The sequence below is a fragment of the Trichechus manatus genome, unplaced genomic scaffold (assembly GCF_000243295.1).
Source record: "Trichechus manatus latirostris isolate Lorelei unplaced genomic scaffold, TriManLat1.0 scaffold00076, whole genome shotgun sequence".
Taxonomy (NCBI): Eukaryota; Metazoa; Chordata; class Mammalia; order Sirenia; family Trichechidae; genus Trichechus; species Trichechus manatus.
The window spans coordinates 234,194-261,186 of NW_004444012.1; the positions used below are offsets into that span (position 1 = coordinate 234,194).

At 39.7% G+C, this 26,993-nt stretch overlaps 2 pseudogenes; both read left to right on the top strand.

Moving 5' to 3' along the window:
- The first annotated feature begins 3,046 nt into the window (after positions 1-3,046).
- LOC111821291 (ADP-ribosylation factor-like protein 5A pseudogene) lies at positions 3,047-5,161 on the top strand (annotated as a pseudogene).
- Positions 5,162-22,770: 17,609 nt separating this feature from the next.
- Positions 22,771-26,729, top strand: LOC111821292 (lys-63-specific deubiquitinase BRCC36 pseudogene; annotated as a pseudogene).
- Positions 26,730-26,993: the final 264 nt, after the last annotated feature.

Sequence of the window (26,993 nt, forward strand, 5' to 3'; positions counted from 1 at the left end):
CTAGGAGCCCTAATACATGGCATAAACACAATACAAACTATAAGTAACAATGCACAAGCACCAGCAGAAAGACTAGATAACTGGGAGCTCCTAAAAATCAAACTTATGCTTATCAAAAGACCTCATCAAAAGAGTAAAAAGACAACCTACAGACTGGGAAATAATTTTTGGCTACAACAAATCTGATCAGCATCTAATCTCTAAAATCTACAAGACACTGCAAAACCTCAACAACAAAAAGACAACCCAATTAAAAAATTGGCAAAGGATATGAACAGGCACTTCGCCAAAGAAGACATTCAAGCGGCTAACAAGACACATGAAGAAATGCTCACCATCATTAGCTATTAGAGAAATGCAAATCAAAACTACAATGAGATGCCATCTCACCCCGACAAAGCTAGCATTAATCCCAAAAACACAAAATAATAAATGCTGGAGAGGTTGTGGAAAGTCTAGAACACTTATACGCTGTTGGTGGGAATGTAAAATGGTACAACCACTTTGGAAATTGATTTGGCGCCTCCTTAAAAAACTAGAAATAGAAGTACCATAAGATCCAGCAATCCCGCTCCTTGGAATATATCCTAGAGAAAGAAGAGCCGTCACACAAACAGTTATATGCACACTCATGTTCATTGCAGCACTGTTCACAATAGCAAAAAGATGGAAACAAATTAGGTGCCCATCAATGGACGAATGGAGAAACAAATTATGGTATATTCACACAATGGAATACTACGCAATGATAAAGAACAACAATGAATCCATGAAACATAACACGGAGGGGTCTGGAGGGCATTATGCTGAGTGAATTTAGTCAGTCACAAAAGGAGAAATATTGTATAAGACCACTATTATAAGAACTCAAGACAAGGTTTAAACACAGAAGAAAACATTCTTTGATGGTTATGAGGGTGGGGAGGGAGGGAGAGGGGTATTCACTAACTAGATAGTAGACAAGAATTATCTTAGGTAAAGGGAAGGACAGTACACACTACAGGGGAAGTCAGCACAACTGGACTAAACCAAAGCTAAGAAGTTTCCTGAATACAATCAAACACTTCAAGGGACAGAATAGCAGGGGCGGAGGTCTGGGGACCATGTTTTCAGGGGACATCTAGGTCAATTGGCATAGCAAAGTTTATTAAGAAAATGTTCTGCATCCTACTTTGGTGAGTGGCAGCTGGGGTCTTAAAAGCTAGCAAGCAGCCATCTAAGATGCATCAATTGGTCCCAACCCACCTGGCATAAAGGAGAATGAAGAACACCAAAGACACAAGGAAAGAATTAGCCCAAGAGACAGGAAGGGCCACATAAACCAAAAACTCTATCAGCCTGAGACCAGAAGAACTAGATGCTGCCCGGCTACCACCAATGACCGCCCTGACAGGGAACACAACAGAGTCCCTGATGGAACAGGAGAAAGGTGGGGAGCAGAACTCAAATTCTGTAAGAAGACCAGACTTAATGGTCTGACTAAGACTGGAGGAACCCCGAAAAGCATGGCCCCTGGACTGTCTGTCAACCCAGAACTAAAACAGTTCCCAAGGCCAACTCTTCAGACAAAGACTGGACTGGACTGTGGGACATAAAATGATACTTGTGAAGACTGTGCTTCTTAGCTCAAGTAGATACATGAGATTAAACAGGCAGCTTCCCTGAGATGGGGGGGGTGGGGGGAGAGGGGTAGGAGCTAGCTTAATGGACAAGGTGGATCAGGGTGGAAGGAAGGAGTGTGCTGTCACAGTATGGGGAGATCAGCTGAGGTCACATAACAGTGTATCTATGGATTTTCGTATGAGAGAATGACTTGAATTGTAAACTTTCTTAAACTACAACAATTAAAAAAAAAACTAATTGTTGACACCTACTCCTATGTGTCAGACTCTGGGAATGTAATAATGAAAAAGGCAGATATATCCTTGTCCTAGCTGTGTACAATGAGGAAAGAGGGAGCAAACATTTAAAAAATAAAAACAATTAGTTCAACTTGCACAATTGTTGAATGAATGAATTTATTGATTGCAGGAACTATGAAAACGTAATAGGTTACTTAATCTAATCTGGAGATCAAGGAAGTTTTCTCTGGGAAACTCAATGAAGCTGAGACATGTCTTGAGGGTTTTTAAGTACATGAGGAAGTATTTTAAAATAAGAAACATGGAGACAAAGAGGAGGGAAGGAGAGAGAAATTATAATGAAAAGAACTCTAATAAAGCTGAAGAGAAGAGAAAAACTGGAATGATAGCGGTAGCCAAGGTTTTCATACCACTACTTCAAGGTTAGAAATCTCAGAGCTTAAACATGCATCACAATTACCCTGAACACTAGTTACTACATAAAGAAGCTTCAACTCTGGCAGAGAAAGTTGTTAACACTTCTGGATATAAGTAACGATACATACTACTGAAACAATGCAATAGCCAATTATTTTGCCTAGGGAATAGCGTCATGTTCTCACCCTAGGTTTTTATTTACTTGATGATGAAGTATACAGATAAGTAACCCCTCCTGTGTCTGAGATGGCTACCAGGAAAGGGACAATGTGCAGCATATCTGCTTATAATGATCGAGACGGAAGAGCGCTTCCGCGATAACGTACAGTTTGGGTCGACCTCAACATACAAAATCCCCAAGATCCCCTCTCATGGCCGAACAGTAAGCTTAACTATGGGCTCACCCTCTTCTAGTCTGTGACTAGAGCTGTCATCTCCTGTTCTCCTGGTTTGAGGGTTTCCCGTTCTTTGAAGATGGCTTGAAGAAGAACAATTATCTTCATTAAGAACGTGAGACTTATACACAGAACACAATGCCCTTAAGAACTTCTGTTGTACTCGATATTTACCTACAGATAAACAACCAACCAGAAATAAGTATCAGACCAAGGAAAACTAGAAGATTGACACAAGTTAGATACTAGCATCAATGGAAACAATTTGTGGCAAGATAGTATATGATTGGTATGATTGTCCTTGCCTTTATTAGAAAAGAGAACAGTGAGGCAATGTTTAGTATGTGGACTTTCAGGAGATTCTCTGGTGGGTAAAGTTGAGGACAGATACAAAGATGGTTGCTTTACCTTGTTTATTGCATGGTAAATCCATAGACAGAAATGTGGCTCTTGCTTTTTATGTGGTGAAGAAGAATCATTTCAACAATACCAGTGAATCCATGAACTGGCTGCAGAACTGTTGGGACAGACTCACCACCTGAATACTGAATTGGGACAATTAGTAACAAAGCTGAGTTGCTTGGAAACCAAATAAATATTTACAACATGGATGAATAAATCAATGAATGAGTTGTTCCTTCCTATTTTCACAGATCATGCCTTCCTAGTCCTTTCCTAAAAAGAGGATCTCAGCTGCTCATTAGAACTTGCTTTCAAGAGGCAGTACAGCAGAGTAGTAAGAACATGAACTCTCACGTTATCCTGCCTGGGTTCAAATCCCTGACTCCATTGCTAATTGCATACCCTTGAACAAGTTGCTTTAAGTTCTCTATGCCTCAAATTCCTTATTTTTAAAACAGAGAAGATAACAATATCTAACCAGCGTAGTGGTTAAGAGCTACAGCTGCTAACCAAAGGGTCAGCCATTCGAATTCACCAGGCACTCCTTGGAAACCCCATGGGGTAGTTCTACTCTGTCCTGTAGGGTTGCTATGAGTCAGAATCGACTCAATGGCAACGGGTTTAATTTGGTTTTAATAAGGTTGTTATGAGTCTTAAATAAGTTAATACTGGTAAAATGTTTAGCATACAAAAAGCTCTATAAAAGTATTTCATTAAATAGTTAAAAGACAATAATAAATCCAAGAATATCATGTTTCTTTGATTTTAATATATAATCTGCATATTTTTCTCTCACTTTTGATTAATTTATCATCATAATTTTCATCATCAACATTAGTATTATTGTAGTAACATTGTCTTGGCCAAGCTAGCTGCCTCCTAATCTATTAGTCTCGTCTATATCTGTGAGAAATAAAAATCATTACATGGAAGTTCTATGGGAAATCAAGCCCAATTTCCAACTTTTCCCAGAATAGATGATATAATAATGAAACTGTTTATTTATTAATAATCTATACAAGCAAAAGAGTGCAGCTACCCCTCAAATAGTCACCTTGAAAATGTTATACTTATTCCAATAATAGTGGCATAGTTAAAAATATTTTTGGCACTCACAGACCAATAAAAATTAGAGCTAGAAAAATATAGTTATTTTACAGACATACATTGCATTTACCAAAAAATATCTGTAGCAGGTCCTTTTGTCTTTTTCCCAGTCTCTAGTATCTTTTATCTCCTTTTGCCTATTCTCTCTTTCTTCCCTCACAAGGACATGAATACCACTCAGTGAAGGTCATACTCTCTCAAAAACAAACAAGACTTATTGACATCAAACACTTATATTTATACTCCATCAAAAATATCTGAAGCAGGCAGAGCCCGCGAGGAGCTGGGGGAGGACAGTGGCCAGTGAGGCTCATTGCAGACCACGCAGTGGTGATGTCCACGACCAGAGCACAAAGTTATCATTGTTGGCCTGGATAATGTGGGAAAAACTACCATCCTTTACCAGTTTTCTATGAATAAAGTTGAACATACATCCCCTACAATAGGAAGTAATGTAGAAGAGATAGTAGTTAATAATACATGTTTCCTAATGTGGGACATTACTGGAACACTTACTATACTTAACACCGAGTTTGTGGTAGTTGTTGTGGACAGTACAGACGGAGAAAGGATTTCTGTAACTAGAGAAGAACTCTATTAAATGTTAGCACCTGAAGACCTAAGGAAAGCTGGTTGCTGATTCTTGCTAATAAACAAGATGTGAAAGAATGCATGACTGTAGTAGCAGAAGTCTCCCAGTTTTTGAAACTTACTTCTGTTAAAAATCATCAGCGGCATATCCAGGCATGCTGTGCTCTTATTGGGAAGGGATTGTGCCAAAGACTTGAATGGATGATGTCACGACTTAAGATTAGATGATCTTTACTGACCTCTTCTCATAGACTTTGTATAAACAAAACGCTGGACTTTACCTGAAAGCTGCAAAAATTAATGGTTTAGATATATTTATAATAAACAGATTAAATTTTTTCTATAAGAAGAAAAATTAAGACCACTTATTTGAAAACAAAGGTAAAGTCTCGCCTTCCAATTTGCTTTCTCATTAGTTCCTTCCAAAGTAAGGTCTTAAAGCTGTGATTGACATTTTTCTCATAATGAATCCTCTCAGGACATTGCGGAGCCTGTGGTGAGTATAGAGAGAGAGGAAGATAATTTTAACTTTGAGAACTTTATTATCAGTATAACCCTCCCTAGTTGAATGTTATGCTCTTCTTGTTCCATTAAGTAAAAGTACAAATCGGCACAGATACTCAGTTTCCAATATTTTAAAATGTAACGTTACTTACGAAAAGTATTTTGTGTAAGGTTGACTATGTATTGTGTATATACCTCTAGTTCGAGTTGATGGCTTTGACTTACGTTCTAAAGAAAAGTGAATAACACAGAAGTTAATAATATCCTTAAATATAGCCATAATGACATGACTACTGGCGTGGGTGGGAAGTGCCACTTTGAATTTTTCCCCTTACGTTCTCTGTAGTGTACTAACCAATCCCCAGAAATCATTGAGCTGCTTTAGAAGATAGAAGAGGAGTTGAAGAAAGCTTGACGTTTTGTACATATTTTCTAGTTGATCAAATAACATACAGAAACATGTAATGCAACCAAGTGGAATATGTATCAAATATATGAGGTCCTTGGCTTAGTATTACTAATGGGCAGAATTGCACAGTGAGCAATTATTATCAAATTATTAACTTTATTGGTCCAATACCATCTGTGTTACTGAATAAACTGCTAATCCATTAAAATATATATATATATATATATATATATCTGAAGCAAAGAATTTCTAAAGGTCTTGGCTACATAATTTGACTAGAGGAATAAAAGAAATCCACAGTAAAATACAAATTAATATCTTAAAAAATTACCCTGCCACACATCAAAATCCCAATTTGATGGCTTTTCTGATTTTAAAGACTTGGCACTGAATACCTTTGACTATGTTAAAAATCAATTCTACTTTCACTCAATTCCTTTGGCATCCCTTAAGGACATTCAAAAGAGCCTGTCAATCCTGAGACAGAACCAGCAAGATTGGTTCTTAAATTCCAAAAAATAAGGTTAACTTGAAAATATGAAAACACACTTTTCATTTTAAAAGCATTTTATTGACAATCGGAGCCCTGGTGGCGCAGTGGTTAAGAGCTCAGGCTGTTAACCAAAGGGTCAGCAGTTTGAACCCACTCTCCACTCCTCGGAAACCCTATGGGGCAGTGCTACTCTGTCCTATAGTGTAGCTATCGGTCAGAATCAACTCGAAGGCAACAGCATTTTTTGAGGTTATAATGACAATCACAAATCAAGAAATAACTCACACTTACATAGTACTTACTATAGGCCACATATTAAACTCATTAAATCCTCACAACAAACCCACGAGATAGATCCTATTATTATCCCCACTTACAGATAAGAACGAGTAACAAAAGCGTCAAGCAATTTGCCCAAAGTCACATAAATGGCCACTGGCAGAGCCAAGATCTGAACTCAAATTGAACATCAGTGCCAGACAGCATGACTTAAAATAGATATACGTTATACTGAGAATTAACAAAGCAATCAAAAGAGAATCTTTCTCCCCGGGCTCAAATGCTCACTATTGCACCATCCCTTTTCTGAATTGCTTTAAATGCTAGTAAAGGCTTCCTTATGCTGAAGTGTAGTCCACCTCTGTGGGGGATCTGCCTGCCCACTGGCCCGAGGTCCACCCCCTGGAGCCGCACAAACAAGTCTTACCACGCGGCAGCTCTTCAAACACTTACGTGTAGTTGTCACGTCAACCTTGAGCCTTCCCTTCATCCTTTGGTTGCTTTAATTTAACACAACTAAAGCCCACTGAGGCACTCTAGTGTTCAGAGCATGTGTCTGGGAAACCTCCAAACTCTGCCACTTAGTACTAGCTTGTAAATTTGCATACCTTCCCTAACCCTCTCGACCTCCGACGCCTCAACGGCAAAGCAAGGATAATAATAATTCCAGATCATAACACTGTCGTGAGCATTCATTTAGACAGCACATGCAAAACACTTAGCATCGGCCTGGCGTTTATTAAGTGCTGAGTAACTGTTACCTGTTCTCATCATTATCAGTACTCCTGATTGCCTAGTGTCCAGAGGCGGCAGTCTCTCCCTGCTTAAAGGGAGACAAGAAGCACGGAACGACTTGCATGATACGATGTCTGACGTCGGCATGATGCAGCGTCACAGAAGGTGGCTTAGACGCTTCACCGAATGAATTGCAAAAATTGCCTGGTTCCTTAAAAGAACGTCCGCGCAGAATGTTTTTGATAGAGTTTGACTGCCATCTATTGTAATTTATGTGAATGATTCACTAAAAGGTGTTTTTCACTTAAGAACAATGGAATAAAGCCCCATTAGCACCCTTCTAAAAGAAGTGCTACAAACAGTATCCCTAGGGTTTGCGATGACCCAAGAATGATACCACCTTCCCTACCTTTTGACCAGTTGGGGTGCAGATAATAAGTAAGGTAGTTGGAGACCAAACATCACTTTTGGTATTGATAAAGCTGCTACTAGAACTTGTTGTTCAGATGTGTGAGAGCTAAATAAGCTTCCAATACAGAACCCCAGAATTAGATTCACCCAGGCACAAGCAGCACTGGATCACTGCAGACCTTCTCAAGCGGGGGGTCTGCACCCCCCCCCACCCCCGTTAAACCTAGAAAACCAGGAGGAACAGAGAAGAATGCATGCTGCCTAAGGGCAGGAAGAAGAGAGAGGCGCGTCCACTTTCCCCTTCCAAACTCACCCATTAAATATGGTCCTCCTCCGCTCCCACTGCATAGTGTTAGGTGAAGGTAGGTCCATCCACAAGGAAGGAAATGTCAGGAGGGAGAATGCGTATCCCTCCACAGTCCCACCCTACCACACCTCTGCCTAAAAAAATAAAGGCAGGAAATTATAAATTGTTGAGAATGAATAAGTCACGTAGACAGTAACAGCAACAAGGACAAACACTAAAAAGATTTTTTTTTACCTATCCATGCATCTAATAGGTCATAGAACTTTACTGGATATTTCAAAATATCTGAAATCTGAATCATTTTTAGACTATGTCATGTGGTTAATGATTAGGGGAAAACTTTAATAGGGAGATGGAGAAACTGAATTGGAGGGAGTTATACAGCCAGGTTAAGAGGCTCATAAAAAAACAAACCACACCTGCTGTCATCGAGGGGATTCCAACTAATAGCGACCCTATACGATAGAGTAGAACTGCCCCATAGGGTTTCCAAGGAGCAGTTGGTGGATTTGAACTGCCGACCTTTTTGTTAGCAGCTGTAGCTCCTAACCACTGTGCATAAGAGGCCCATAGTCAGCGGATATCTCAGATAGAGGGAACTTCGATTTTACTTCCTTGACTGTCCAGGTTAAGGGCATTTACAGCTCTCTAACATCCTGCGTTTTCTTATCTATCAATGAAGCTGTCCAATGATAACCTATATTTCTTTGCGTTACATTTGTACGGTTGAAGTCCATGTTTACCAACTTGCGTTCCACTTACATTTTCCTTTTAAAGTATCTCCAAGAGTAGCCTATGATTTTAAAGAATCTATTTTAAAATAAATCTTAAAAAGTTCTGTTAATAAGTATAAAATAAAAATTCTAAGTGAGTCAGAAAACACTGCTTCCTGTCCTAATTTTTTTTTTTTTTTTGGTCATCATTCGGTGGTGGATATAAAAAACAAACAAATAAATTTATGCATATAGAAACATACATGTTTGTACAGATATATTCATATATATTGCCAAGTCATTAAATATTAAAAATAAATAAATAAAGCCAGATAAAGAGATAAAGATGGTAAGGAGGGAGGACTATTTTAGACAGGGAGTTAAGAAAGACCTACCAGAGGAGGTGACATTTGCTCAGAGGGTCAGATGAAGAAAGGAAGTGAACTATGCAGATATCCAAGGAAGAACTTTCTAGGCAGAGGGAACAACAACTACAAAGGACTTGAAGAAGGAATAAGCTTGGTGTGTTGACAGAATGGCATGTAAGTCAGTGGGCTAGAGCAGAGTAAACAGGATGCAAAATGGAAGGTGAGATCAGAGACTTGCAAAGACCAGATCATGAAGGGTCTTACAGGCCGTGTGAATGACTTTGAATTTATTCTAAGCATGAAAGAAAACCACTGAAGAGATTGAACAGAAAAGTCATAAGATCTGATTTTGTAAAAGATGGTTTTAGGGAGAGCCGGGCCTTACAGAGCAACTGTGTGTTGCTGGACCATTCTCCCACCTCCAGCCCCAAGTGGTCCTGTGGCTCAGTTGGTGCTCTACACTGAAGGGCCTCTGAATAGCTGAAAGCAGGGCTACTTTGGGGGACCATACGTGTTCCCACGGAGCCCTGGTGGTGCAGTGGTTAAGATCTCAGCTGCTAACCAAAAGGTTGGCAGTTTGAATCCACCAGCAGCTCCTTGAAAACCCTATGGGCCAGTTCTACTCTGTCCTGCAGGGTCACTATGAGTCGGAATCAACTCAATGACAACAGGTTTGGTTTGGTTTTTTGTGTTCCCATGGACCCCTTTCATCAAGCAATGTAATGAAAAATTTTTAGAGTCAACAGAGGGATAGATTGAAAAAAATGTTTGAACTATTAATAGAATGTGCTCTTTGGTGTGATTTTAGCAGTTTTTCTTGGTTCACCAATCTCTTAAGTAATAAGAAATGTCAGAAAAAAGAATCTGGTGGTTGAATATATATCAGGCCAACATTTCTATATTGCACCATGAGATATGTAAATAAATATTCATCTGTATTTTTCTACAACTGTAAAAAACAACCATACAAAAAAATCACTGGCTGCTATATGGAATGCTGATTCTAGTGGACAAGAATGGAGGTAGTGAGACCAGTTTGGAGGCTACTGCAGTAGCCTGGATAAGATAAAACAGTGGCTTGGATTAGCACGTAGTGATAGGGATGGTAAAAAGTGTTCAGTTTGAGGATAGACTTTGATGCTTTTAGCTTCACAACTGAGTAGTTGATGAAGTTATTTACTGAAATGGGAAAGATGTTAGAGGAGCATGGATGGGGAGGAAAATCAAAACTTCTGTTTTGGATATGTTATGTTTGAGATCGAAGCCCTGTTGTGCAGTGGTTAAGTGGTCAGCTGCTAACCAAAAGTTCAGCAATTCTAACCCACCAGCCACTCCACAGGAGAAAGATGTGGCAGTCTGCTTCTGTAAAGATTACAGCCTTGGAAACCCTATGGGACAGTTCTACTCTGTCCTGTAGGGTCACTATGAGTTGGAATCAACTTGATGGCAATGGGTTATATATATTTGGATACCTATAACTTTCAGATTTTTTGACCTTAGCAACCGAGTGAGTGATGAAGCCATTTACTGAGATGGGAAAGATGTTGGAGAAGCATGTATGGAGAGGAAAATCAAAACTTCTGTTTTGGCCCCAAGACAAAATCACCAAGACATATAATCACACCCACTAAAACCAAAGACAAAGAATCTTGAAAGCAGCTCGAGAAAAATGAAAAGTCACATACAGAGGGGAACCAATAAAACTAAGCTCTGATTACTCAGCAGAAACCATGCAGACAAGAAGGCAATGGGATGACATATATAAAATCTTGAAAGAAAAAAAAAGCCAATCAAGAATAATATATCCTGCAAAACTCTCACTCAAATATGATGAAAAATTAGGACATTTCCAGAGAAACAGAAATTAAGGGAGTATGCAAAAACCAAAAAAAACTTACAAAAGCTATTGAAAGGAGTCCTTCGGTTAGAGAACAAACAACATCAGACAACACTCTTAATCTAGGACACAGGACAGTATCAGCCAGCTACCAAACTAGATAATCAATTCTCAAGGATAAAATAAATCTAAAAGATTTATTGTCAGAACAATAAAAGAAGGAATAGATGGTGTAGGTATAGAAATTTAAAATGGAGAGGAAGCCAAGTATCAAGTAATAAAAAAACTGGTTTAAACTTAGGAAGATAGGGGTAAATTTCAAGGTAACCACAAAGAAAGTTAACAAACCTACTCATCAAAATAAAGAAGAAAAACACAAACCCTCAGTAAAAACAAAATCTACAAGAATGAAAGAAACAACAACAAAAAAATCCACAAACAAAAAGAACTCAGCACAGGAGAGTAAGAGGAACAAATAAAACATCAACACCACACAAAAAAAGCCCTACAAAATGACAGCAATAAACTCACACCTATCAATCATTATACTGAACATAAATGGCTTAAATGCACTCATGAAGAGACAGAGAGTGACAGAATGGATAAAAAAAAAAAAGACCCATCAATATGCTGTCTATAAGAGACACACCTTAGAAACCAAAACATAAATATATTAAAAATCAAAGGATGGAAAAAAAATAAATCAAGTAAACAGCAACCAAAAAAGAGCAAGAGTGGCAATACTAATCTCAGATAAAATAGACTTTAAAACAAAATTCACCACAAAAGACAAGGAAGGATATTATATAATGATTAAAGGAACAATCCACCATGAAAACATAATCATAATAAATATCTTTGTACCTAATGACAGAGCTCTAAAATACTTAAAAAAAAAAAAACTCTAACAGCACTGAAAAGAGAAATTTACAGTTCCACAATAATAGTAGGAAACTTCAACACACCACTCTCAGCAAAGGATGGAACATCTAGAAAGAAACTCAACAAAGATACAGAAGATCTAAAGGCCACAGTCAACCCACTCATAGACATATATAGAACACTCCACTCAGCAAAGTACACATTTTTCTCCAACACACAAGAAATGTTCTCCAGAATAGACCACATCTTAGGCCACAGAGCAACCCTCAAGAAAATCCAAAACATTGAGATAATACAAAGTGTCTTTTCTGATGACAATGTCATAAAAGTAGAAATTAACAACAGGAAGAACAAGGAAAAAAAATCAAATACATGGAAACTGAATAACACTCTGCTTAAAAACCACTGGGTAACAGAAGAAATCAAAGATGGAATCAAAAAAGTCCTAGAATCAAATGAGAATGAAAACACATCATACAAAAACCTTTGGGACACAGCAAAGGCAGTCCTCAGAGGACAATTTATAGCAATAGATGCACATATCAAAAAAGAAGAAAGGGACAAAATCAAAACATTAGCTACACAACTCAAGCAAATAGAAAGAGAACAGTAAAAGAAGCCCACAGTCACCAGAAGGAAGGAAATAATAAAGCTCAGAGCAGAAATAAATGAAATAGAGAACAGAAAAACAATAGAAAGAATCAACAAACCAAAAGTTGGTTCTTTGAAAGAATCAACAAAATTGACAAAGCACTGGCCAAACTGGCAAAAGAAAAACAGGAGAGGATGCAAATAACCCAAATAAGAAATGAAATGGGGGACATTACAACAGATCCAACTGAAATAAAAAGGATCATAACAGAGTACTATGAAAAATTATACTCCGACATATTTGCAAACCTAGAGGAAATGCACAAATTGCTAGAAACTCACTATCTACCTAAACTAACACAAATTGAGATCGAAAATCTGAACAGACCCATAACAAGAGAAGAGATTGAAAAGGTAATGAAAAAAACTCCCAACAACAACAACAAAAAGCCCTGGTCCAGAGGGTTTCACTGAAGAATTCTACCAAACACACAGAAAAGGAAGAGATACTTCTGAATTCATTCATTCTATGAAGCCAGCGTAACCCTGATGCCAAAACCAGGCAAAGACTCCACATACACAAAAAAAAAATTACAGACCAATATCTCTTATGAATATAGATGCAAAAAATCTCAACAAAATTCTAGCCAATAGAATTCAGCATCATACAAAAAAAAAAAAAAAAATACACCACGACCAAGTGGGATTCATACTAGGTATGCAAGAATGGTTCAACATTAGAAAATCAATCAACGTAATCCACCACATAAAAGGAAAGAAAAGAATCATAAGATTATCTCAATCGACAGAGAAAAGGCATTCGATAAAGTCCAACACACATTCCTGATAAAAAAAACTCTCAGCGAAGTAGGTATAGAAGGGAAATTCCTCAACATAATAAAGGGCATCTATACATAACCAACAGCCAACATCATTCTTAATAGAGAGAGGTTGAAAACATCCCCCACAGCCTCCACCAGACTGAGTCCAGTACAGCTAGATGGTGCCCGGCTACCACCACAGACTGCTGTAACAGGGATCACAGTAGAGCGTCCCAGACAGAGCTGAAAAAAAATGTAGAACAAAATTCTAACTCACAAAAAAATACCAGACTTACTGGCCTGACAGAGACTGGAGAAACCCCGAGAGTATGGCCGCCGGACACACTTTTAGCTCAGTAACGAAGCCACTCCCGAGGTTCACCCTTCAGCCAAAGATTAGACAGGCCCATAAAACAAAGTGAGACTAAAGAGGCACAACAGCCCAGGGGCAAGGACTAGAAGGCAGGAGGGGACAGGAAAGCTGGTGATAGGGAACCCAAAGTTGAGTAAGGACAGTGTTAACACGTGGTGGGGTTGTTAACCATTGTCTTAGGGTAACATGTGCACTAACTGTTTAATGAGAAACTATTTCGTTCTGTAAACCTTCATCTAAAGTGCGAATAGCAGCACAACTGGAAGAACGTAATCGATGTTACTGAATCGTGCACATAGAAATTTTTGAAATGGTGTATCTTTGGCTATGTATATTTTCACCAAAAAAAAAAAAGTTCAAGAAGGGAGAGGGTTGACATGTCATGGGGCTGTTAACCAATGTCATAAAACAATATGTGTACTGCCTGTTTCATAAGAAACTATTTGTTCTGTAAACCTTCACCTAAAGTACAATTAAAAAAAAAAAAAGAACATGAATGACTTTACTGTAATATTTTTGTGACCTGAAGCAGTGTCTCCAAACACAGGGCTTCTATTCAGAAAATACTTTGTCATAAACAGCCAGATTAGTGCCCACCTCAGGCAGTGCTAGAGTCCAGGGGAACACAAAGACTTCTACAAAAACAAACAAACAAACACCCTCCCACGGAGAGCTAAAGAAGAAGGATGTTAATTAGCACCAAGCATGAGAACTAACGTGCTCTCGGTTGGTTATCATGGCTCAGGAGGAAGAAGCCTTTGAAGAAAGATTAAAAAACAATGACGGAAAAGATGTTCAAGATCACTAACCACCAGGGAAATGCAAATCACGACCGCAATAGGCTATAACTGCACACCCATGTGAACAGCTTAAACGAAAAATAGAGACAATAACAAATTCTGGTGAGGGTGTGGGCCAACTGGTTCCAAGTTGCTGGTGGGAATGTAGAATGGTAGGGTCATAGTTTGACAGTTTCTTGTAAAACTAAAGATACAACTGCCATACAACCCAAAAATCACACTCCTCAGCATTATCCCAGAAAAGTGAAAATGTATGTCTGCCCAAAAACCTGTACATGAATGTTCGTAATAGCTTTATTTGTAATAGCCAAAAATTGTAAACAACTAAAGTGTCCCTCAATAGGTAAATGGTTAAAATGGGACACATCCATTCCATGGAATACTAAACAACAAAGAAATGTAACAAAATACTGAACCACACAACAACTTGGATGGGCATTATGCTGAGTGAAAAAAGCAATTTGAAAAGTTAAAAAGAAAAAAGTCACATACTGTATGATTCCATTTACATAATATTTTCAAAGTGACAAAATCAGAGCAGTGGAAAATAAATTAGTGGTTGCCAGGGTAAGGGCTAGGGTTGGGGTGGCAGGTGTGATTGTAAAGGGATAGCAGGAGAGAGGTATTTGTGGTGATGGAATAGTTTTGCATCTTGATTGTGGTGGTGGTTACAGGAATCCACATGTGATAAAATGGATAGAACGATATACACACATTATACCAATGTCAATTTTCTGGCTATGATATTCTACTATAGTTATATAAGATATAACCTTTGGGGGAAACTGGATACTATTTTGGAACTTCTTGTGAGTGTATAATTATTTCCAAAAAAAGGTAAAAATTACAGTGTAAAATATAACTCAATAAAGTTGATTTTTAGAAAATTAATAACAGGAAAACAAATAAAGTTATATCTTACCTGTTTGTTTACCCTTATTTATATTTTCCCTGGCTCTAATTCTTTGATCTTATTTAAGTTCTATTTTATGTGTTCTGACTGTAAGCCACAAAGGAATTTTGTGAAATATGGCATCAATGAACAATAACTACGTGTCTGCATTCCACTAACAATTATGAATCCCTTACTCTCCACCAGGCACTGTGCTATGCCCTGCGGGCATAACGAACACCTAAGCGCACGGTCTGTGTCACCTCCTCGCACAGCTCACCACCATCCCTACCTACCCCATACCCCTTCACACGCACAGTCCCTAATCTATTTCTCTCCCATACACCATTGCTTGTTCTTGCACTTTTTATCAAAACTTAAATAGTATTTCTGAAAGAAAGCAGGAAACAGACATCTTTGGTCACCACCACAAAACAGGAAAGCTAAGGGCAAAGAAATGGCAGGATGGAATGGCTACAGAGGCAGTTAAAAATAAGCTGGGGGTTGTGGAGAAGGGAAGGAGCCTTGGTGGTACAGTGGTTAAAGTGCTTGGCTGCTAACTAAAAGGTCGGCATTTCGAACCCACCAGGCTCTCTGCGGGAGAAGGATGTGGCAGTCTGCTTCCGTAAAGATCACACAGCCTTGGAAACCCTATGGGGCAGTTCTACCCTGTCCTATAGGGTTGCTATGAGTCAGAATCGACTCAACAACAGTGGGTTTGGTTTGGGTTTAGTGGGGAGGAGTGGCTGTGTGTGTGCTGTCAAACAAGGAAGCTACTGGACAATAACCCCATGAAATATTTGGTGATGCTATATTCAAAGCTATTTACTTCATTCAATACCACCAACTTCACTCTGGCAGCTCAGAATCATACCATTATTCCTAGGAAAGGTCAGTGCAAGTCTGACATCAAGGATGGAAAAAATCATCCAGACAGTAGTAGCTTTTGGTTGCCGTCCAGTTGACTTCCACTCATGGTGACCCCACGTGTGCAGAGGACAACTGCTTGCTCCACAGGGTTTTCAAGGCTGTGACCTTTCAGAAGTAGATCACCTGTCTTCCAAGGTACCTCTGGGTGGGTTTGAACCCCCAATCTTTCGATTAATTGTCCAGCTTGTAACCATTTGTGCCACCTTTCAAACTATGAAAGCAGTGTTTTATTTAGTGGCCTAGTATTCTATAAAGTCCACCACAAATGCAGACCTCAGAGCATGCATTATTGTGCAGTGGGCAGTGGCCATTATCCCAGGACCCCGGACTTGGGTGCCTTGTGGTGGAGCCTTTAAGCAGTAAGCTCCTTTTTTAAAAACTTCTTTTCTCATCTCAAGCCTATCTTGAATATTGTTGAAAAAGTTGAAACTGAAGTGATTTTTTTCTCCAATCTCTAATCTCTCCTAGAACATTTTTGTTGAACCTAGTAAAAGCATGCTATCTCTACCAAGGTAAAATCCAGCCTGCTATCACCCTGAAAAAAGAATCCTCCCTGTCATTAAACGAGCATCTTGCTTATTGAGATTTCACAAAATGGTCCAACATATATAAATACCGACTCAAGGATAAAATGAGATGAAGAAGCTAGAAGTCAAGTTCCACAACCACAACAGAGACAGTGTCTGTTTCACCTGTGTGTGTTCTCAGCATGGGGTCTGGAACATAGGAGTTACTCTATAAATAGTTTTTAATTAAATTGAATACAGACAAGATAGTTTGTCAGAACAGCAGCACATGCGAGGAATGTGCTTTTTAGTTAAATCAAGGATACGAGACCAAACGGGCAATTGCCGCCCAAAGGCAAGACAAGAAGGCAGGAAGGGACAGGAAAACTGGACAAATGGAGACAGGAAACCCGGGGCAGAAAGGGGGAGAGTGCTGACACATTGCAGGGATCGCAGCCAATGTCACAAAACAACTTGTGTATAAATTTTTGAATGAGAAACTAATTTGTGCTGTAAATTTTCACCTAAAGCACAATAAAATAAAATAAAACAAAAAGGTAGGCTTGTCAGGAGGAAAAGTCCCTCCTGATGTAAGCCACCTCTGAAACAAACAGAAATGTGTTCGATTACAAAAGTATCTGGGAGACATAACGCTTGGTTTCATTTTTCTCTACTATGTGCACAGATTTCTCCACATCTTTGTGTCTATCCCTGAGCCCCAGACCCACGTTTTTAAAGGCTGGCTGTGAAAGCTGGACAATGAATAAGGAAGACTGAAGAACTGATGTCTTTGAATTACAGTGTTAGCAAAGAATACTGAATATACCATGGACGGCCAGAAGAACGAACAAGTCTGTCTTGGAAGAAATACAGCCAGCGTGCTCCTTGGACACAAGGAGGGTGAGACTTCATCTCATGTACTTTGGACATGTTATCAGGAGGGACCAGCCTCTGGAGAAGGACATCAGAGAAAAAGAGGAAGACGCTCAACCAGATGGATTGACACAGTGGCTGCAACAATGGGCTCAAGCATAACAACGATTGTGAGGATGGCACAGGACTGAGCAGTGTTTTCTTCTGCTGTACCTAGGGTCACTATGAGCAGGAACCAACTGAATGACCCTAACAACAACAGACATTGCCACTTGGACCTGGCGGGTACCTCCCACTTAATATGCTTAAACTTAACGCATCATGTCAGCTGCAAATCTTCCTAGTCTCCCAAGCTACAGAATGGTTCTCAACGTATGGGCCAAGCTCCGTAAGAGATCATGGAGTCAGTGGCAGGTTGATGGGGGTGGGGGGTGTCTGTCCCCGGTGCACACAAGAAGAAGGTGTGTTATCCATACAGATTTAAAGACAATAATAAAACTAGCTAACAGTCAGCATTTTATTATCACTACATACCAGCAATTCTAAACAATGTCAGTGATAAAGCATTCCTTCCCCCCAAAAAAATTCTATTGGTCTAAGTTTTACATAATTGCTGTGATTACTTTTGAGTTTTAATGATATTTCTTTGAACTTCCAATTGGATGTTTTCATTTTATTCTAAATCAGATTTAACTTACAGAACTCCCAGTTATACAGTTGCCCCTGACACAAGCAAACAGTTTAACTACTCTCATTCAGAGAGTAAGTTTGCAAGGTCCAGGGACGGACACAGGATCCAAGTATGGCCGATCAGAGTTCTTACTGATATCAAGCAGCTGCTGTCGAGTCAATTCAGACCCATGGCGACCCCATGTGTGCTGGAGTAGAACTGTGCTCCAGAGCATTTTCAATGGCTGACTTTTTCGAAGTAGATCACCAGGCCTTTCTTCTGAGGCTCCTCTGGGTTAGCAGCTGAGCATGTTAACTGTTTGTGCCACCCAGGGACTCCAAAGATATTGACAGGGACAGAGAGATGGCTGAGATCTTTAAGGATCTTGTCAAACCTGAAGCTGCCAGAGACTGTTTTCCCTCTGATAGTGAAGAGGTAAACAGAATAGAGAAAGAGATAGGCAGCGTCCTTATCACATTGTTTAAATCCTTGAACTCAGCTATACCTGAAATCAACTCTGTGTCTTAACTTCCCTGTTACTTGAACAATACCTTTCCTTTTTCACTTAAGTTAGTTCAAGTTGTATTTCTGACCTTTCATCTGGAAAGTGCTAACATTGCTACTTAGATTGCTAACAAAAACCCAGACATGATTGCTAGCACAAGAAACCCTAAAATACAGTGGCTTCAGCAAAATTGTAGTTTATTTTCCTCTTATAACCGTCTGGGTAGGCAGTCCAAGGCCGGTACAGCTGCTCAGTGGTGTCAGGGACACAGGTTCCTTCCAACGTGATGCTCTGCCCTCAGGAATGGTTTCCGGTCATAGCCACATTTCAACCCCATGAAAGAGAGAAAGAGCAAGATCCAGAAGTTGTACACGCACTTCCACTCACAGCGCACTGTCCAGAATAGGGCTGCCGTCCACAGCTGCACAAGCTGTGCCTGTGAGTAGGAGCTGAAATACAGCTTGTCCTCTGCTGCGAAGCTATTTACACCAGCACAGGACCACACCTGTCCAGAGCAAGGGTGACCTTTTGCTGACTCACACAAAGGCGCTATTTGGGCTAACAATAGCTCTCAGCCAGAACCTGTCCTGTAACCGCGACATACTGCATGCGGACGGGAGTGGGGATATTCTGTTTAACTGAGCAGCTGTTACCCAATAAAATCCTATTACTAGAAGAAGTGGAAATAGATATTGGGCAGGTATCTAGAGTTGCTATCCCAAATATAAATCCTAAAGAAGAAATTGTCCTTTTGTAGGGCAGAGGTTCTTAACCTTGGGGGAGGGAGAGGTGTTCAGGATTGAAGTCAGAAGTTCATGAACTGGGATAAAAAAAAAAAAATCCATCTTCATTTTTACTAACCCCAACCAAACTTTCGTGTTTCCTTTGATGATGAACATCGGCAGCAAACTGCAGTAGTATCTGCAGTGCCTGGGATTTTTGTCAACAATAAAAATTATAGATAGTTTTCAAGTACATCCCAGTTGTGGCAGATATCTTGAAATATCATTTGCACTCATTACTACTTAGAAATCATGGTAGATTTTACAGCTACCACATTTTGCTATTTAATGCATTGATAAAGAAGGGCATATATTATACCAAAATTTGCAAAAATATTTTGATAGCTGTAATTCAACATAAGTGGTTTCCTTTATAATATTGTTGTTGTTGGTTGCTGTTGGGTCAATTCCAACTATGGTGACCACATGTGTGCAGAGCAGAACTGTGCTCCACAGGGTTTTCAAGCTGTGACCTTTCAGAAGCAGATCGCGAGGCCTGTTTTCCGAGGCTCCTCTGGGTGAGTTAGAGCACTTCATCACCAAGGGACTCCTTTATAATATCAGTCATTTAAAATTAGTATACCAGTTATTTAAAACTTTAGGCATTGAAAATATTATTAATCGTTTTAAAGCATTATTCTGGGATGGCATCTGTGACAAAATAGGCTGAGAATCCCTAAGAAGAGGAGTGCGTGGAATATTTCTGCTTTCAAAAAGAGTCCACATAAAATGTTTGGGAACCTTCAATTACATCCCCTTCCCTACTCCTCCCTCAACCCAAACCAATCAGTTTCTAAATCCGATCAGTCATATCTCAGAAATAGCTCCTAAATGCAAGTTATTTTCTTCCCGCTTACCCCAAGACTTAGTCCAAGCACTCAGCGACTCTTCCATGAACTCACCTCCTTTTGCCAATCTCTCCCCACTGCGGCTCATCCTGCACCACTGACAGAGTACAGATTATTTGGAATGCCTTAAAGAGCCTTTGCAATATCCCCCCATCTGCCTCCCCAGCCTCATCTCCTACCATTCCCTTCCCAACAACCTGACCACTTGGGTGCTTTCACGTCTCCATCAACGTTCTCCTGTCTTTGACTACATACTCCTATTTCTGTCTGATTTGTCCTCCCCAACTTCTTTGCCTGGCAAACTAGTACTCATTCATCAAGATCTAATTCAAATGACCGGCTTTAGTGAAGTTTCTCTTGAGTCATCCTGATCGACTTAGTTGTCCCCTTTGTTAATCTCTAAGAGCTTTTTTTAGGAGCCCTGGTGGCACAGTGGTTCAAGCACTCAGCTACTAATCAAGAGGTCCATTGTCAGAACCCACCAGGAGCTCCTCAGGAGAAAGATGTGGCGTCTGCTTCCGTAAAGACCTACAGCCTTGGAAACCCTATGGGGTAGTTCTACTCTGTCCTACAGGGTCGCTATGAGTTGGAATCGACTCCATGGCAGTGGGTTTTGGGGTTTAAGAGCTTTTTACTCATATCTGCATTTCAGTATTGTTGTTGCATGCCATCCAGTCGTTTCAACTCATAGCGACCCCATGTGACAAAGTAGATCTGCTCCACAGGGTTGTTTAAGCGCTTGGCCGCTAATGAAAAGATTAGCGGTTCAAACCCACCAGCCCTGCTCGGGAGATAAGACCTGGTGATCTGCAGCCTAGGAAACTCTACAGGGTAGTTCTACTCTGTCGTGAAGAGTCGCTCGCTGAGTCAGAAAGTACTCGACAGCACACGACAGCAACGACAACAATCTTTACAGAAGCAGATTGCCAGGTCTTTCTCTCGTGGAGCCGTTGGGTAGGTTCAAACCACCAAGCTTTGGGTTAGCAGTCAAGTGCTTAAGTTTTTGTGCCAGCTTTAACCAAGGCTGCTTGTTTCAGTGTAGTGCGTGTAACTGTGGATGTCATATGGTTAAACAATAAACTCTGTAATTCTGAGTGTGAAATGGTTAAATAATAAACTCTAAATTGCTATAAGAGAAGAGCTTTACTGTTACGCAAGAAGAATAAATATCTGTGTTTCTCCACCAGGAAGAATAATCTTCATCTTACACAGTGAATCAGTTAGGGTGTTTGTAGTGGACACACCTAGGGTGGCCCCATGATTCCTGCTGCGTGGTATACATGCCTTTGTATACTTCTCTCCACTTGAGTTTGGGTGGAACCTATGACGTGCTTCTAACCATAAAATATGGCAAAGGTGATGGACGTATGCGGTCTTAAAAGCTTGCAAGCAGCCATCTAAGATACAACTCTTGGTCTCTTACTGTCTGGAGCAAAGGAAAGTGAAGAAAACCAAAGACTCAAGGGAGCAATGAGTCCAAAGGACTAATGGACCGCATGAACCACAGCCTACACAAACCTGAGACCAGAAACACAAGGATGGTGCCCAGCTACCACTACTAACCGCTCTGGCTGGGATTACAACAGAGGGTCCCAGACAGAGTGGGAGAAAAATTGCAGAACAAAAAATCAAATTCACAAAAAAGACCAGACTTACTGGTCTGACAGAGACTAGAAGAACCCCAAGACTATGGCCCTAAGACACCCTTCTGAATGGGAACTGAAGCTATTCCCAGAGACCACCTTTCAGCCAAACCATAGACACACCCATAAAATAAACAATAACACCGAAAGGAACGTGCTCCTTAGAATAATCAATTATACGAGATCGAAAGGGCAGTATTTGTCCAAAAACAAAGATTAGAAGGCAGGAAGGGGTAGAAAATCAGGACGAAAGGAAACGGAGAACCTAGGGTGGAAATGGGGGAGTGCCAACACATTGAAGAGAATGAAACCAATGTCACAGAACACATTATGGAACAGGAAACTAATTTCTGCTGATGGGCACTTAGGTTGTTTCCATCTTTTTGTTATTGTGAATAATGCTGTAATGAACATGGATATGCATATGTCTATTCATGTGACGGCTCTTATTTCTCTAGGATATATTCCTAAGAGTGGGATTTCTGGATCATATGGTATTTCTAGCTTTTTTTTTGTGTGTGTGTGTGTGTGTGTGTGTGCTTTAGGTGAAAGTTTACAGCTCAAGTTAGTTTCTCATACAAAAATGTATACACATTGTGTTTTGTGACATTGGTTGCAATCCCCACAATGTGACAGCACACACCCCCTTTCCACCCCAGGTTCCCATTCAACCAGTTCCTATCCCTTCCTGCCCTGCCTTCTCATCCTGCCTCAGGAAGCACCATATCATTTTCTAAAATGGTTGTACCATTTTGCATTCCCACCAGCAGTGCATAAGAGTACCAGTCTTCCTGCAGCCTCTCCAACATGTGTTATTTTCTGCCTTTTTTTTTTTTTGATTCATGCCGATAATGTCGAGGTGAGATGGTATCTCATTGTAGTTTTGATTTGCATTCCTCTAATGGCTGGTGATCTCGAGCATTTCCTCACGTGCCTGTTAGCCACCTAATTGTCCTCTCAGAGCTGGCGAAAAATGTAGAACTTCAAACTCATAAAAAAAGACCAGACTTCCTGATCTGACAGAGACTGGAGAAACACGGAGAGTACAGCCCCTGGACACGCTTTTAACTCAGTACTGAGGTCACTGCTGAGGTTCACCCTTCAGCCAAAGATTAGACAGGCCCATAAAACAAACAATAATACACGTAGGTCAACCTTGTGTATGAGACTTAAAGGGCACACCAGCCCAGGGACAAGGACGAGAAGGCAGGAGGGGGCAGGAAAGCTGGACGAATGGAAATGGGGAACCCAAGGTTGAGAAAGGCAGAGTTCTGACATGTCGCAAGGGTTGGCAACCAATGTCACAAAACAATGTGTATTAACTGTTTAATGAAAAACTAAATTGCTCCATAAACCTTCACCTGAAGCACACATACACACGCACACAATTACAAAGTCATAAAAAACAAATTATGTGTAATAACTTAATGAATTGCCTAACTGAAAAAAAATGAGATTATAACAATATTGGAGGCCCGACCAAGATGGCGGTGCAGGTGGTGCAGGGGGTTGATGCTCTCCTAGTCTGTCACAATGGTGCTCTGAGCACAGAAAAGGAGGAGGTGACAGGGCTGTGTGTCAGGGAGTTGAATGATGACACAAGGAATGACTCAAAATTTGCATACACCAGAACTGAAATGCAAACAGTTGCTGAAAAGGTTGACACTGTGAAGAGTATTCACATTCATTCTGTCATCATCTTGCGACGTTCCGATAAAAGGATCGAGTGGAAATTTCTCCAGAGCAGCTGTCCGTGGCTTCAACGGAGGCAGAGAGTGTCACCCCATGAGAGTTGTGGGCTGGTATCATTCCCATCCTCATATAACTGTTTGGCCTTCCCATGTTGATGTTCGCACACAAGCCATGTACCAGATGATGGATCAAGGCTTTGTAGAACTGATCTTTTCCAGTTTCATAGAAGATAAAAACACAAAGACTGGCTGAGGGCTGTACACTTGCTTCCAATCCATACAGGCCCAAAAGAGCTCAGAGTATGAGAAAATCGAAATCCCAATCCATATTGTACCTCATGTCACCATTGGGAAACTGTGCCTTGAATCAGCAGTAGAACTGCCTAAAATCCTGTGCCAGGAGGAGCAGGATGCATATAGGAGGATCCACAGCCTTACGCGTCTGGACTCAGTAACCAAGATCCATAATGGCTCAGTGTTTACCAAGAACCTATGCGGCCAGATGTCAGCAGTCAGTGGGCCTCTGCTGCAGTTATTAGAGGACAGATTGGAGCAAAACCAACAGCATTTGCAGGAGTTGCAACAAGAAAAGGAAGAGCTCATGCAAGAACTTTCTTCCCTAGAATAAGGCAGGAGACAAAATATCCAGGTGGAAAATTAATTAAGCTAAATCAATTCTGAAGAAGTATAAAGCTGGAAGATTCACATTACCTGATTTCAAGACTTACTATAAAGCTACAGTAATCAAGACGATATGGTGTTGGCAGAGAGATGGACACGTAGATCAATGGAACAGAAGAGAGAACCCAGAAATAGACCCACACAAATACACCCAACTAATTTTGACGAAGGTGCAAAAGCAATTCAATGGAGGAAGGATGACCTTTTCGACAAGTGGGCATCCATAACCAAAAAACAAACCCGTTAAATGAACCTCAACCTAAACCTTTATACAAAATTTAACTTTATACAAAAATTAACTCAAAATGAATCATGGACTTAAATGTAAGATATAAAACATTTAGAAAACAATAATTGGAGAAAATCTTCAGGATCTAGGGACAGGCAATAAGCTCTTGGACTTCACCCCAAAAGCACGAGCTACAAAAGAAAAACCGTGATATATTGGCCTTCATCAAAATTAAAAGCTTTTGCTCTGTGAAAAACTTAAGACGAGGAAAAGACAAGGTATTGAGAGAAATTGTTTGCAAACCAGATATCTGACCAATCTAGAAAATGTAAAAAATGCTCAAAATTCTAAAGGAAAAAAAAATCAGAAAATAGACAAAAGACATGAAGACATTTCACTGAAAAGGATATATGAATGGCAAGTAAGCTCATGAAAAGGTGTTGAATATCATTAGTCATCAGGGAAATAAAAATTAAAATCACAATGCAATACCACTGCACACCTATCAGAATTGTTAAAGAAAAAAATAGTGATAATAACAAATGCTGCTGAGAATACGGATGAACGGGATCTCTCAAACATTGCTGATGGGAATGTAAAATCGGACAGCCACTCTGGAAAAGAGTTTGGACATTTCTTATAAGGTTAAACATATACTTACCATATGATCCAGTAGTTATGCTCCTTCACATTTATCCCAAGAGAAATGAAAACCTATATCTGCACAAAAATCGGTACATGAATGTTCATAACAGCTTTATTTGTAATAGCCAAAAACTGGAAACAACCCAATACCCTTCAACAAGAGAATGGTTGAACTGTGTTACATCCATATCATGGAACACGACTCTACAATGAAAAATAATGAATTATTGATACACTCAACGACTTGGATAGATCTCAAAGGAATTACGCTAAGTGAAGAAAACCCAACCTCAAAAGGTTATATACTGTATGACTCCACTTATATAATATTCTTGAAATAACCAAATTATAGAAATGAAGAATAGATAAGTGGTTGCCAGAGACGGGGACTGGAGGGGGCACGGGGTATGTGCAACCGTAAAAGGATAATACAAGCGAATTCCTTTGTGGTGACGGAACACTTCTGTATCATGATTGCGGTGGTGATTACACAAATCTATACCTGTGCTAAAATTGCAAACAACACACACAAATGAGTGCGTGTAAAATCTGATGAAACTGAATAAATCTGTAGTCTAGGTAACAATACCGAATCATTGCCAGTTGCTTGGTTTTGAAATTGTACTGTAATTATGCAAGATCTTCCTATTGAGAAAATTAGGTGAAAAGTACATGACACTCTTTGTACTATTTTTGCAACTTCCTGTAAGTCTATACCGATTGCAAAATAAAAAGTTATAAGTATTAATTAAGCAAAAAAATATATATATACATTGGAACTACCCTGGAAAACCCAAGATATACAGATAGCTGCCCTCCCTTAAAGAAGCCCTGGTGGCATAATAGTTAAGTGCTTGCCTGCTAACCGAAAAGTTGGTGGTTGGAACCCACCTGCTGCTCTGGGGAGAAAAGACCTTGTGCTCCCCTGTAAGGCACACAACAAGCACTCCCTTAAATACTTAGGTAAAAGAGAGCTGTGGTATCTTCCTTTCTCTAAGAACATTTAATAAACAAATAAATCTTGATACAAACAGAGGTGTGAGTGAGTACAGTGTGTTGGGGAGAGGGGTCTAGATAGAAGTGGAGTGACCTGGCTTCTGCTTGGTCTGCCTTCCAACAGATTAATGGTACCCAACAATGCAGCAACCCATTGACCTGCCATCGTTCACATTATCCACACGAAATGGTAATTAACAGGGATGCAAGGGTCTGGTGGAGAAGGAACCTGCCTAACCTGGAAGACATTTTGAAGAGGTGAGCCACCAGAGATCATCCATTTCTCAAGGATATTCTTTTTTTTTTTTTTTATGCTTTATGCCAATGCTTTATTCATAAAACTTCATAAATATTTTCAATTGAAAACAATTTTTCTGGGGAATTTAAAAAGAGAGGAGATTTGAAATATTCACAGTTGTTATATTTATCAAAAGTCAATCTTTTTAAATTTATATATTGATGAGTTTCTTCAATGAAATTCTATTTATTTTTTTTTCTTTTTTAAATTGTACTTTAGGTGAAGGTTTACAGAACAAATAGTTTCTCATTAAACAGTCAGTACACATATTCTTTTATGACATTATTTGGTTAACAACCCCACCACATGTCAACCCTCTCCCTTCTCGAACTATTTTTTTTTTGGTGAAAATATACATAGCCAAAGATACACCATTTCAAAAATTTCTACATGCACAATTCAGTGACATCAATTATGTTCTTCCAGTTGTGCTGCTATTCTCACTTTAGATGAAGGTTTACGGAACAAAATAGTTTCTCATTAAACAGTTAGTACACATGTTGCCCT